We start from the raw sequence: 12,425 nt of genomic DNA on the forward strand, positions 1-12,425 counted from the left end.
GCCATTAGCAGTAGGGGGAGAAGCATTCTTGTTGTAGTCTTGTTTGCTGGGAGGCTCCCCACTGGCATGTGAAATAGTTCTCTCTTGTCAATCAAACAAATTGTTTTGCAGATCTGCTAGGTGTTTAGAGGATACAGAAATAGAATTTTCAGATTTTTAGGAGCTTTTTCAGGAGGAGATCTGTGTTTTGCAGCAAAATCTGACTTTTTTTCAAAAAGAATGGGTCTTCTCTCAACTGTAATTGTACCCATTGTACCTAGAGATTACAAGAAATACTATTATAAGTTTTCAGAGGTCTTGTTAAAATTGCCACACTTTTGGAGAGTATTAATGAAAATTTGGGTAAAATCTTTACTTTGGTCTCCCAGGGTATCAGAATATCCTGAGTCAGCAGAACAAAAGATGATGTCATTGTTTGGAGAAGCTATGATAAATTCCTTAATCTTCAAATGTCCTTTGTCCCTGAATCCATACTTCACATTTATCTTACCTGCTTTCTTTTACCTGCCCTCATTGTCAAAAGAGATGTCAGTCTACAACATAGGCTGAAAGTAGTGCTTATGAAGACTATAGATTATCCTTAATGTATTAAAATTAAATTATATAAAAAAAGAAAAATGTTAAGGCCTGCAGTGAATAGCCACCTTTGTAATGCAAATATGCCTCCCTCTCTACTACTGTTTCAACTGGAGGTGATCAGATTTTATCTCTTTTATTTCTTTACACTTCCATGTAGAAGCTCCTGTCCATGTTTTATTTATTTCTACTTCTGATTAAGATTTCATCTGAAGAGAGGATTGTGCTACTAAAAAATTATTTTTTAAAAACACTGAACTATACACATTATATGAGACAGAATGAGGTAAAATACCACTCTCCAAAAATCTTTGAATTAAGGATATCCATTCGAATTGCTTATCTCAGTGGGAATTATCCTGTGAAAGTCAAAGAGCCCTTTGAAGAGTTCATCACCCTGTGACACATATGTGAAGGTTCATAAGTTCTGCCAGGCATGTTTTCTTGTTAATATTTACCAAGCCGTCTAAGCCATAAAGACCCAAATATTTACTATCTATATATTGTAGGTATATTTTTATAGTACTTAGGAGGGCTTTTTGTTTGTTTCATTTTGTTTTTAGTAGAAGCAAAGCATGATAACTGCAGAAAATTTGAGAATGTGGTTTTGTGATTTTGTATTTTGCAACATACCTAATATGGAACTATCTTTCCCAGTTTTCCTTCTCTGTATGGTTCAAGTTTAGAACTGTCCACGATATAAACTTGCCCAGGATTTAGAATATGTATGTGAAATAGTCATTATACTCTAAAGCACTGGCAAGTTCAGAGTCCAGCACGCTGCCTGCTTCTACCAATAAAGTTGCATTGGACACAGTCACACGTCTTCTGGTATTTTTATGCTACAGTGATAGAACTGGGTGACCATAACAGAAACTAGGTGACTTTCAAAGCCTAAAGTGTTTTCCTTTATGCTGTATAGATGCTGTACCTATTAATATATAAGGGGAAAAAAAAATTCCTGACCCCTACTCTCTAAGCGCTGTTGCAGCTCATTCAGGCTGGTTTCTCATGTCAGCCTGGTGCACTTAGATCTCCCCCTTCAGCTTCTCTGAGTCCTGAGCCAGACCTGTGTGCAACTCTTTGGAAATCTGTACCGACTCTACTGTAGGCTATCTGCATCAGCGGGATTAGATGTTATGAGAGATATGAAGTTTGCCTTTGTGGGTTCCAGCTGTCTTCATATGTTCTAGCTTGTCCTAGATTCTCTGTGCTATGTGTCCAGTTCCCTTCCTGGCTGCCTTCTTGTTGCCCTACAATGCCCTCAAGCAAACTCTGAGAGATTGTGAAGGACAGGGAAGACTGATATGCTGCAGTCCATGGGGTTGCAAAGAGTTGAACATAACTTAGTGACTGAACAACAACAAAAGTGCCTCAGGCCCTCTCCCTCAGATGCCAAGGTAGCAACCTTTCTCAGACACTTTTCCCCCAGCTTCCCTTTGTTGTCAATTGATTGGTGATTTTTCTATGATCATTCAACCATCTCTTCCCTATTATTTCCCAGAAACGGCCACAGTTATGTAAGATCTAATACCTACAATAAACCCCAATTCCATACCACTGAAATTTGTTATGCTTTTCTTGATCGAATTCTGAATGTTACAGTCATTGATACCGGAAATGGGGTGCTGCCTTTACCAAAACGGAAATGGATTGTCTGGATTTGGGAGTAAGCTGTATGCTTTTGTACTTTCTTAACAATTTGACTTTGATTTTATCCTCTTTTTCACCATATCTATCTCTTTTGGATCAATCTCAAGTTTTCAACTTCTCTGCTTTGTGAAACAAAGTTTTCCAAAAACATTTCCCACAAACTATATTTTCTTGCAATTTCATCTCACTCATTCCCAATATCATACGACTTCTGTAACAACCGTGCGCCCAAACTACCCTTGAAAAAGCCACCCATCACCTGCATGTTTCCTAATTCAATGGTGCCTTTTTTTTGTTGTCTGTATTGTCTCCTGTTGAATTGTCTAACCACCCGTCTGCTTTTGTCACCTTGACTGCTCCTTCCTCTTCAAAATCTTGTCCTTAATTTCCTTATTCTACTGTCTTCTACTTCTTTTCCTATTTGTCACTGTTCATTCTTCTTCATTAGCTCCTTCTCCTCTACTTAATATCTTATTGTTGGGATTCCATCCTCTGCCTTCATTTGACATTATATCTCTAGGTAGTATGAATTCTCCTGGATTCAAATGTCATCTTTCACGATTACTTGGCCTTTAGTAATTTATATCCCCAGTCCAGATTACTTTTCCAAGCACGAGGCTCAAGATCCAGCTGTTTTAACATTTCCATTCGGATGTCCCATAGACATATCAAATTTAACATATTTCCTTTGGTTGGATTCCCCTGAAGCAAGCTTTGAGGTGGAGATTTGGGAGCAAGTGTCTTATTAAGGGAATGTTCTCAGGAGAAACCTGTGGAACCCAGGAGCTTTGGACTGTAGCTTGAACTGCAGGATCTATCCTGGCTTGAGTCTTTTATACACCACATCCAATTATGTCCTACCCCAGAAGAGTGGAGAAAACTACCAGGCTTCCTAAGATATAGCAGATCTAATAGCTTAAATGCAGTCCTTACTATTCTTCAGGAAGGATTGCAAGTGTTAGCAAGGAGCATCCCTGCTACCAGGAGCATCCCTAAGCAAGTAAGAAATAAGTACACTGAAATGGTAGGAACGATCCAAATGTGGGATATCTCTAAAAGGTTTGACAAGTATTATTTTTGTAAGAAATACATAACTTGTTGGGACTTCCTTGGCGGTCCAGGGGTTAAGAATCCACCTTCCAGCACAGGAGATGCAGTTCGATCCTGGTCAGGGAACTAAGATCCCACATGCCACGGTGCAGCTAAGCCTGTGGGGCACACCTACTGAGCCTGCATGCTCTAGAGCCTGAGTGCCACAACTAGGGAGAAGCCCGCTTGCTTCAGTGAAGAGCCTGCACACTGCTATGAAAGATCTCCCAAGCCAAACAATTGATGCAAACAAATATATATATGTGTGTGTGTGTGTATATATATATGTGTATATATATATATATATATAAAGTAGTCATTAAAAAAGAAATATGTAGCTTGTTAATATATAATGGGCTTCTTATGCTTATTTTAAATGAATTAATAAACATATTTTAAAAGAAAATGAAAAATGTATTTAGTCATATTAATCAGTGGCACCCCACTCCAGTACTCTTGCCTAGAAAATCCCATGGACGGAGGAGCCTTGTGGGCTGTAGTCCATGGGGTCGCTAAGAGTCGGACACGATGGAGCAACTTCATGTTCACTTTTCACTTTGATGCATTGGAGAAGGAAATGGCAACCCACTCCAGTGTTCTTGCCTGGAGAATCCCGGGGATGGCGGAGCCGGGTGGAGCACAGAGTCGGACACGACTGAAGCGACTTAGCAGCAGCAGCAGCAGCAGCCACATTTTAAGATCTCCATAGCTACAAGGGTCTAACACCTACCATATTTACAGTAAAAGAATAGCATATAGTAGGGAATCGAAATTTTTTTTGTATTGATACTAGGATAACTTTATTGATGTTTTTGATTACATTTCTTGTGACACTCCATCTCATAACCACCTGTACTAGCTCAAACTGTTCTTCTGTCTAAAACCTCCTTCCTCTCAGTGTCCCCACCCCCAACTTGAAAACTAATTGCTAATTTTTCAAACATTATCTGTCAGGGAACTCTTGACTATCTCTTCCTTGAAAGAATCAACTATTTCATCCTTTCAGTTCCACTGTTCTATGAATTTCCATTCTAGGATTGTTTTTCACACTTTTTGCATTTCTTTAGCTGAACTGAAGGCTCCTGGATGGCAAGGCATGGATCTTATTTGTCTTTGCATTTTCCATATCTGGCACAATTCTGGCATACCTGCCACTCAGAAAATGCTGCTTAAAGGGGGAAAAATGAAAGGATCTCCCTTCTCTTCTTACTTTTTTATTCTTATGACATCTATTACTTTTAACTCTCATATCTTTGACTCTCAACTAACTTCTCTTCTTTCTTACACAAAGATACTAAAGTCTGTTATATTAAAATCACACTTATGAAGCTTTTTTGATGTCATAATTAAAGGTTGCACATGCACATGTTAAGTTGCTTCAGTCGTGTCTGACTCTTTGCAACCCTATGGACTGTAGCCCACTAGGCTCTTCTGTCCATGGAATTCTCCAGGCAAGAATACTGGAGTGGATTGCCAAGTCTTCCTCCAGGGGATCTTTCTGACCCAGGGATGGAACCTGCGTCTCTTATGTCTCCTGCATCTGCAGGTGGGTTCTTCACCACCACCACTACCTTGGAAGCCCAATTAAAAGTTATATGATTGGATATGTCCATTTTTAGACACGCAGATATTTTACCAATGACAATAGCTAATGATACAGAAGTCTACAACATTTTATTAAAATTCTAAAAATTTGAATATTCTAAATATTAAAAGGTTTTCTTGTAATTCATCTGGTAATACATGGTAATAATTCCTGATTTGGTATGCATGGACATGAGGCTATTCATAGCCTATTGATCTCTGTTAATGTGAATATTAAAATGGTATTTGTACCTCATTACTTTTCTATAATCAGAAAACTTCTGAATTCTGAAATATGTCTGGCCTCAAAGGTTTGGAATTGTCTATGGACCTGTGTATCTTATGGCTATTTATACATAACAAATATATAATATGTAGATTTTTAGTAGTACTATAAAATTTTATCAAAGACAGTAATTGGTTTATTCATAAAAATCATTCTATGGTTAGTTATTGTGGTTTTAAAACTTCAACAAAAATTCTGTTTGGTACTTAATAAAGGAAACTATTTTCAAGATTTTGAGAGTATAAAAAAATCAGGACATTTTTTAAGTCTTATTTTTTATTCAACTAATAAGCAGATGACAATAAGCTTTAGTTTCATTATTTTTGAGAACATACTTTTTAGAGAGCCAAAAATTACAGAGCAGTTTTGGAATTTTCTATACTTACACTGTTTATATCCAAAGTTGTCAGATACTCTGTCTTCTTGATAGACATAGTTCTACCAGGCAGAAAAAAAAAACATCTTAAAATGACATAGCAGACATTTGACAATTCAGTCACACAGAGAGGCTCATACTCCAAAAGCAATCATGACAACTTAAAGTATGATTCATGCTCAAAGATTGTGACTCTCCCCCAGATTTGTGACTGCATTTCCTGTAAATAACTCTGCAGTTCTTCTGTAACAATGGTTCCACTGACTCTAAGAAAGTTTAGCAATGGAAGTGAATGGAGTTTTAGGTGAGTACTGAGTACTGGCCCAACCCACATGAACAATTTGAGAATGAAAGCACTCACTTCCTGGAACAAATCAGCGATGTTCTTATATTTCCCCCTGCAGTTTCAAATTTCATTGTGTTGAATTACCCTATCATATCAGTAAAAGAAATAAACCAAAATCTTGTGAGCCACTATGGAGCCAATAGGCCCCAGAGACCTAAATTTCCAAGTAGTGCTTGATTTGAGGAAGCAGTTTAGTGAATCTCTATCAAGTTTCAGAGACTGTGTCTGTTGTTAAGCTATTGTCTTGCAGCATCATACCCATCCGGCCATCTAACACTTCAGGAGGCTGGGGCTGAGACTCTGTAAACTGCATTTCTATTTTGACTTGCATTTGCACTAGATTTACAGGAGGCACTAGAAACAAGGAGGCTGAAGGACTAAGAAGCAACAGGCTCATTCCTGTTTACTTTCTATTCCAGATTTTACTTCTTGTTCCCATCATTGTTGCTCTAGCAAAGCTTCCTCACTCTGCCAGCAAAATTGTTTTTCTAGTAGCAGCAGGTATGACTTCCCAGGTAGCTCAGTGGTAAAGAACCTTCCTGCCAATGCAGGAGACATAGGAGATGTGGGTTTGATCCCTGGATCTGGAAGATCTCCTGGAGAAGGAAATGGCAACTCACTTCAGTATTCTTGCCTGGGAAATCTCATGGACAGGGGAGCCTGGTGAGCTGCAGTCCACGGGGTTGCAAAGAGCCACACACGACTGACTGCAGCACACAGCAGCAGATATTTGACTCTGCATTTTCTTCAAGACTCACTCCTCCAAACCAGTCACACTGAACTCCTTCAGAGATACCAGCCACAACTGGCTGGTGCCCCCTTCTCAAAGTCTGGGTTTCAGCAGCACAGAATCTCTCTTCTGAGTATTGGAGATACCAGCTGGCCAGAGGCCCCCTCCTCAGAGAGTCTGAACCCCTATACTTGGGTGCCCTTTCTCCTCTGAGCTCCTAATTTTTTATAATTCCAACCTCAGTCTCTTTTTCCCTCCAGGCTAGGGCTGTAGCTGTGTCCTTGTTTCTATCTCCTTGATGACTTGGTATTCCCGATTTTGACTTTAGAGTTTTCCAGTGCCTGAGCTAAAAATTTCTATTAAACCTCACAGTTAAAATAACAAATATGTTTTCTATCTTCTGAGTGGACCCTGACTGATACCGTGACATAGCTGTAGGATTGCACTAAACTCGAACACAAGACTTTAGTTCAGCTTCTCCTACATGCTCCTAACCCGTTACTGTCTAGAACCAAATGCACCACCTCAGTTACTCTCACCATTCCTCAATTGCAAGGCTCAGGGTTCTCCTTCTTATAGTGACTTTCTTCTGATAAATTTTAATTATCTCTGAAGTCCTTTCAGCCCCTCTCCCCCTTTTTTAAAAATCAGTTGCAGATGCTGGGTATAGCAAATAAATGTATTTTCTTATATTTAGACTAAATTTCTCCCAATATTTTGCAGAACAAGTGTTATTCCTTATGCTATATATGCTAATATATTTAAGAAAACAATTTTTCTAAAATCCCAGGTGATCTCCATTTGACCTTGAGGTCTCATGCTGGACATTCCCTATGCAGAAAGTGTCCACAACAGAAGTCTGTATTGCAAAATTTTTGTTTGCTTGTTTTTTTGTTTGTGTTTTTCTTTTTTACTACTTCCAAATCATATTGCATCCTGACCTTTGCTTTAAAATAGATAACTGGGAGTTTATTTCAGCATTTCCAGTTTTCCTGAGGCATAGCTCAAATTAATACCAATATCTGTTTCTGTATACTACTATCATACTTTTTAATCTGTCCTTAGAATTCCTTAGTGAAGATTTAGGTGGATGAAGGATGGCAGAAAAAGTTTAGAAAATAACTCCAAAGTCTTTGGTTTTGTGGAAATCAGTTTTTGTAGTCTTCATAGTTCAGCTTCTTTTTTACAAGCCAATCCTAAAAGCCCTGAAATGAAAAGTAAATCAAAACAAATCTCTTGGATTATTCTTACTGGTATCACATTGTATATGTAAACACTGCTTTCCAGTTGGTAAGCTTAAGTAAGACAGATCCTGCCCAGAGAGTTTACCAGCTTACACGGTTGCTACACAGGAGGAAAACAGAGAAGAGGCTGTTTTGCTTTTGTTTCAGATTCACAACAGCTGTTGTATTCTTCTTGGCTGGTTCCAAATTTAATAAGGCCCAATAAATCTCTAAGAAAATAGCCCTGAGACACTGCTATTGTTTTTATTTGGTACTGAGCTCATAGTACAAAGTCTCTCTCTTTTCAGCACTCTTTCTGGGTAATTTTAGAGAGATCATACCAAACATACACTCCAAAACACTAGCCCAGAAAAGCACAGGGAAAATCACATCCCTGGCGATGGATATTGAACTAACAGAAAGCTTCCTTTAAAACCTAATTCAGGCTACTAACATTTGCAAATCATGTGTCTGTGAGATTGCTGGTCTGGCTACTCTATGAGCCTTAAATGCCCTTTTCAAACCATTGCTTCAAACTCTTAGCTATTGTTCCCTTATAAATAATTTGGGGGAAAATATTATCAAATGCTATGTCATTTCTCTGGTGTGCAAACTGTACCCCAGCTCGCTTCCCTGGAATCACTGTCATAGAGATTACATACCCAAGTGTAAGCAGCTGAAAGGAACACGCTACTGATGCAAGTAATATATTTTCAATTTTTAATGAAGTGTTACTTGTCCACAACATTATCTCTTTTAGGTTCCAGGCTGTGTGCCAGTGATAAACTGCATAGCTCAACATCTTATCTATTTTTAAGTGACCAGTCTTTAGAGGTAAATTCTCTGTTCTCCTCGGTGAACAGTGTTTGGCTACCATCAAATGCTTTACAAGTGTACAAGATGTGATTTTTTTTTTTAAAGTGGGGATGAAGACTTAAATGTATTCCTATATCCTCTTTTGTGCAAAAGTTTAATACGTGCAGCTGACTATGCCCAACTGAGGCACATCTTCCAATGAGCTCGAGGCTCTTGGGATTTCTGCCTGAGATGGGGACCAAATAAATATGTGATTATCATGAGCAAGTCTGCCTGCGAGGTGAGCAAGTAAAAGGAAGCAGAGCCATCATCTGTGCTTCAGTTATTTGTACTTAAGGCAAGTAACATTACTTCCAGATTGAGTGGGATAAATAATCCCCAGAGCTAGATTGAATAAAAACATCCTCTTCTGTGAAGATGGAAGAGAATCAAGACCAGTATGAAGTGGTTGTTGGATAGAAGAACGTGACTGAGGAGGAAGAAAAACACTGGGCCACTGGAGCATTCTTAAGAATCAGAGACTAACAAGGAAGTTTCACAGGGACCTCAATGTAATGAACAGGTCCTGACATCAGCAGATGTCTTTCCTGCCGAGGCATACAAAGGTTGCTGTATTCAGTTTTGAAATGACTTAGAAGGTGAGCATGGTATTCCTTGAGCATATAGCTGAGATGTGCTGGAGAGCCCAGTGAAACTGACAAAACTCACAACCTACCAAACTCCTGGCCTACTAACCAGCTTGGCTGCTTTACATGATACCAGGAGAACTTTTCTCATTTATCCCTCTGGCAAATCTGAAATCCTGTGAGAAACCTACAGGTTAGAAGGAGTCAGGCTACACTTTAATGTCTCTTTTTTTTAAGGGTCAGGCTGTGAATTTGGAAAATAGACAAGAATGTTTGGAAGAGTAAAAGACATCAGAATTTGATATTCTGGACCATCACTTAGGGTATCTAAACAATGGCATTAGAAAAATACTCTGTCTATTGCGATTAAAATGACTTCAAACTAGAATGTGAAGGGAAGGCATTAATGAAATATAAGTAGATAAGACTGTAAAGCTTACTGTGTAGTTGGCAATGTTTATATCATGAAATAATGATGAAAGTGCAGATTATTCACAGAAGAATAAAAAAAGGAATTCAAGAGCTAAACTGACAGCTCCAGGCAGGTATAATCTCAATATCACTGTATAGTTTATCAAGTGTGTCTTAAATGTAATATGCTAAATAGTCTCATAAGGTAGGCATTAACCAACCTTTTTAATAAATTTTTATTTAAGTATAATTGATTTACAATGCTGTGTTTAATTTTTGCTGTACAGCAAAGTGACTCAGTTATATATATATATATATATTTGGCATTACCAAATCTTGATGTTGGGAAAGTTAACCCATAAATATTTAAACATAATGTTTTACTTAAAAAGTAGATCCAATAAATGGCTCAGATGGTAAAGAAGAGAAAAAAAATACAAAACTTCTTGGAACAAATTAGAAGACAGAGGCCTGATAGAGATATTTGAATAAAAATAAAAGTAGAGAAAATTTACCTGTTGAAAAAGAATCTATGAACTATGGGTGTAATTTATGATTGTGTTCTAACGTAAAATTCCAGTCTTATTATTAGCAGTGCGGAAGACATCAACACTCAGACACTAGTGGAAGCCCCATTCTGCTACAAATGAAATATTTGCTAAATTATTGCCTTGCCTGGGTAATAATTTCTTTCTTCAGAGGACTGAGGAAACAACCAGAAGAACTAATGTCCTAGATCAGTGGTGTCCCCCAGGGTGTGGCAGTTGAGGGAGAGGACTTGTCTCTGTAAAATCCCCTCAGATGGCTCAGACACCTTCTCCTTCACATTTGAAAACCGCTCTTAGGTTTGCTTCTAACCAACAGGAAGCAATAGTTTGTTAAAGGATATGAGGTTTTCAGATATTTAACACACCAGATACTTCATCTAGTCTTACATTAAATAAGCCCAGATATTCGGAAAAAAGATTTTGAAAAATTTGACAAAAGGGTGGATACTCATCATTGTTGAGCAATTGCTCTGGTCCTGGCATGGAGCTAGACAGTTACACAACTGAACAAAAATTATTTAATACTTTCTTAAAAGTCACGAGTATTACATGGTAATATATTATTATCAAATTACCAAGGGGGAGGAAATAAAGATTCAGAGATTACATCACTTGGCTCCAGCTTCTACAGGCAGCCAGAGCAGAGCTACCATCTGTACTCATCAGTCTGGGTCCAAAGCCCAGGCTTTCTGAGTGTGACCTGCGAACTGAAAACCTGATAGGTCTAACCATCTCTCAAATGCCCCTCCAGGAGACACCTAAATAAATCCTTGTTATGGCACACAGAATCTCTCATGTGTTCAGATTTAAGAGGAACACATACAAAAGGTGAAAGGTGGGCATTCCAGAGGCTGGAATAATCCCATAAGAGTAAATATTAAGACTAAACCCAAAGGTTTCCAAAACTGAAGAGGACTATATTGACCATTTTCTAAGCGTGAGAGACACACACAGAGAGTGTGCAATACACTACTGCGTAGGGAAGATAACATAATATTATTGAATTACAAAGGGGCAAAACTTTCTGCTTATCTAACGTTCATATTCTTCACCATATTTCCAAGTACTGTATAACAGTAGTAATCTAGTGTGAAAAAAATCCAGGAACTGTAAAAAGTTTTCACTCCTTTACCCCCTCCTGCTGCTAAATCTTTAATAGCATTTGTAATCTCCTCTGTCATCTGAGGTTTTTCCAATCTTAATTTACCTTTCTGAGTCTCCATTGTGCTCAGTCAGACACAGTATCTAATTAACTACCTGAGAAAAGTCGCTGTGAGCCCACAAAGAGATACACAATTGGCTTAATTAGAACCAAAAAAAGCACTATTAAAAGGAAAGTTTCATCCTGTGCCTCTGTGCATGTATAAGCCTTTCATACATGAAAAATGCTTACATTTAGTCATTTTACACACACTGGATGAAAATTACAAGTTTTGTCATTCTTAGTATGTGGTCAGTGGCAATGCTTAATGGATTATTTGTACTAATTACCTTGGCAGTTCCTTATTTCTGTCTGTCTTAGCATTGAGCAACCCTAGAGGTTGTTGATGAGTAAAAACTAAAGTTCTAGTTAGTAAGATTATGTTAGTAGCCAAGATCACTATTGCTATTTTCGGCAGATAGTGTGTCTCTTCTTGATATAGTACTTCTACTTAAAAAAAAAAAATCATTTTCTATTTCAAACATCTGGAATTAGAAAATTATGGAGGAGCTGAGGATTCCCACCCCCTCCCCCCCACTGCCCTGCCACGCCATCTGCCACCCCAGCTCAAGCTTAGGATTGTTCCTCAAACGGAAGTGTGCCACAACTCAATCCATCCCCCAAGGGAACTGTGTGTTTCCCTGGATCACTCCGTGGGCTCCCACAAGTCTTGTTTCATCTGGTCCAGTACATTGCTGAGACCCTCGGGTGGTGGTCTGTACTCTTTCTGATGGAGCTTTTAGTTCCCTGGCATCTCTGTTTACCAGATTAGCAGTGATGCTCTGAACACAGCCTGAACTGTCTCATGACAGCTGATTGTTACCTTTTCAGGAATTTTGTGAGCTGGTGAATGTCACTGTCATTGTTGTTTAGTTGCCAAGATGTGTCCGGGTTTTCTGTCAGCCCATGGACTGTAGTCTGCCAGGCTCCTCTGTCTGTGGGATTTCCCAAACAAGAATA

This window comes from Bubalus bubalis, chromosome 20, assembly GCF_019923935.1.
Source record: "Bubalus bubalis isolate 160015118507 breed Murrah chromosome 20, NDDB_SH_1, whole genome shotgun sequence".
In the NCBI taxonomy this organism is placed as follows: Eukaryota; Metazoa; Chordata; class Mammalia; order Artiodactyla; family Bovidae; genus Bubalus; species Bubalus bubalis.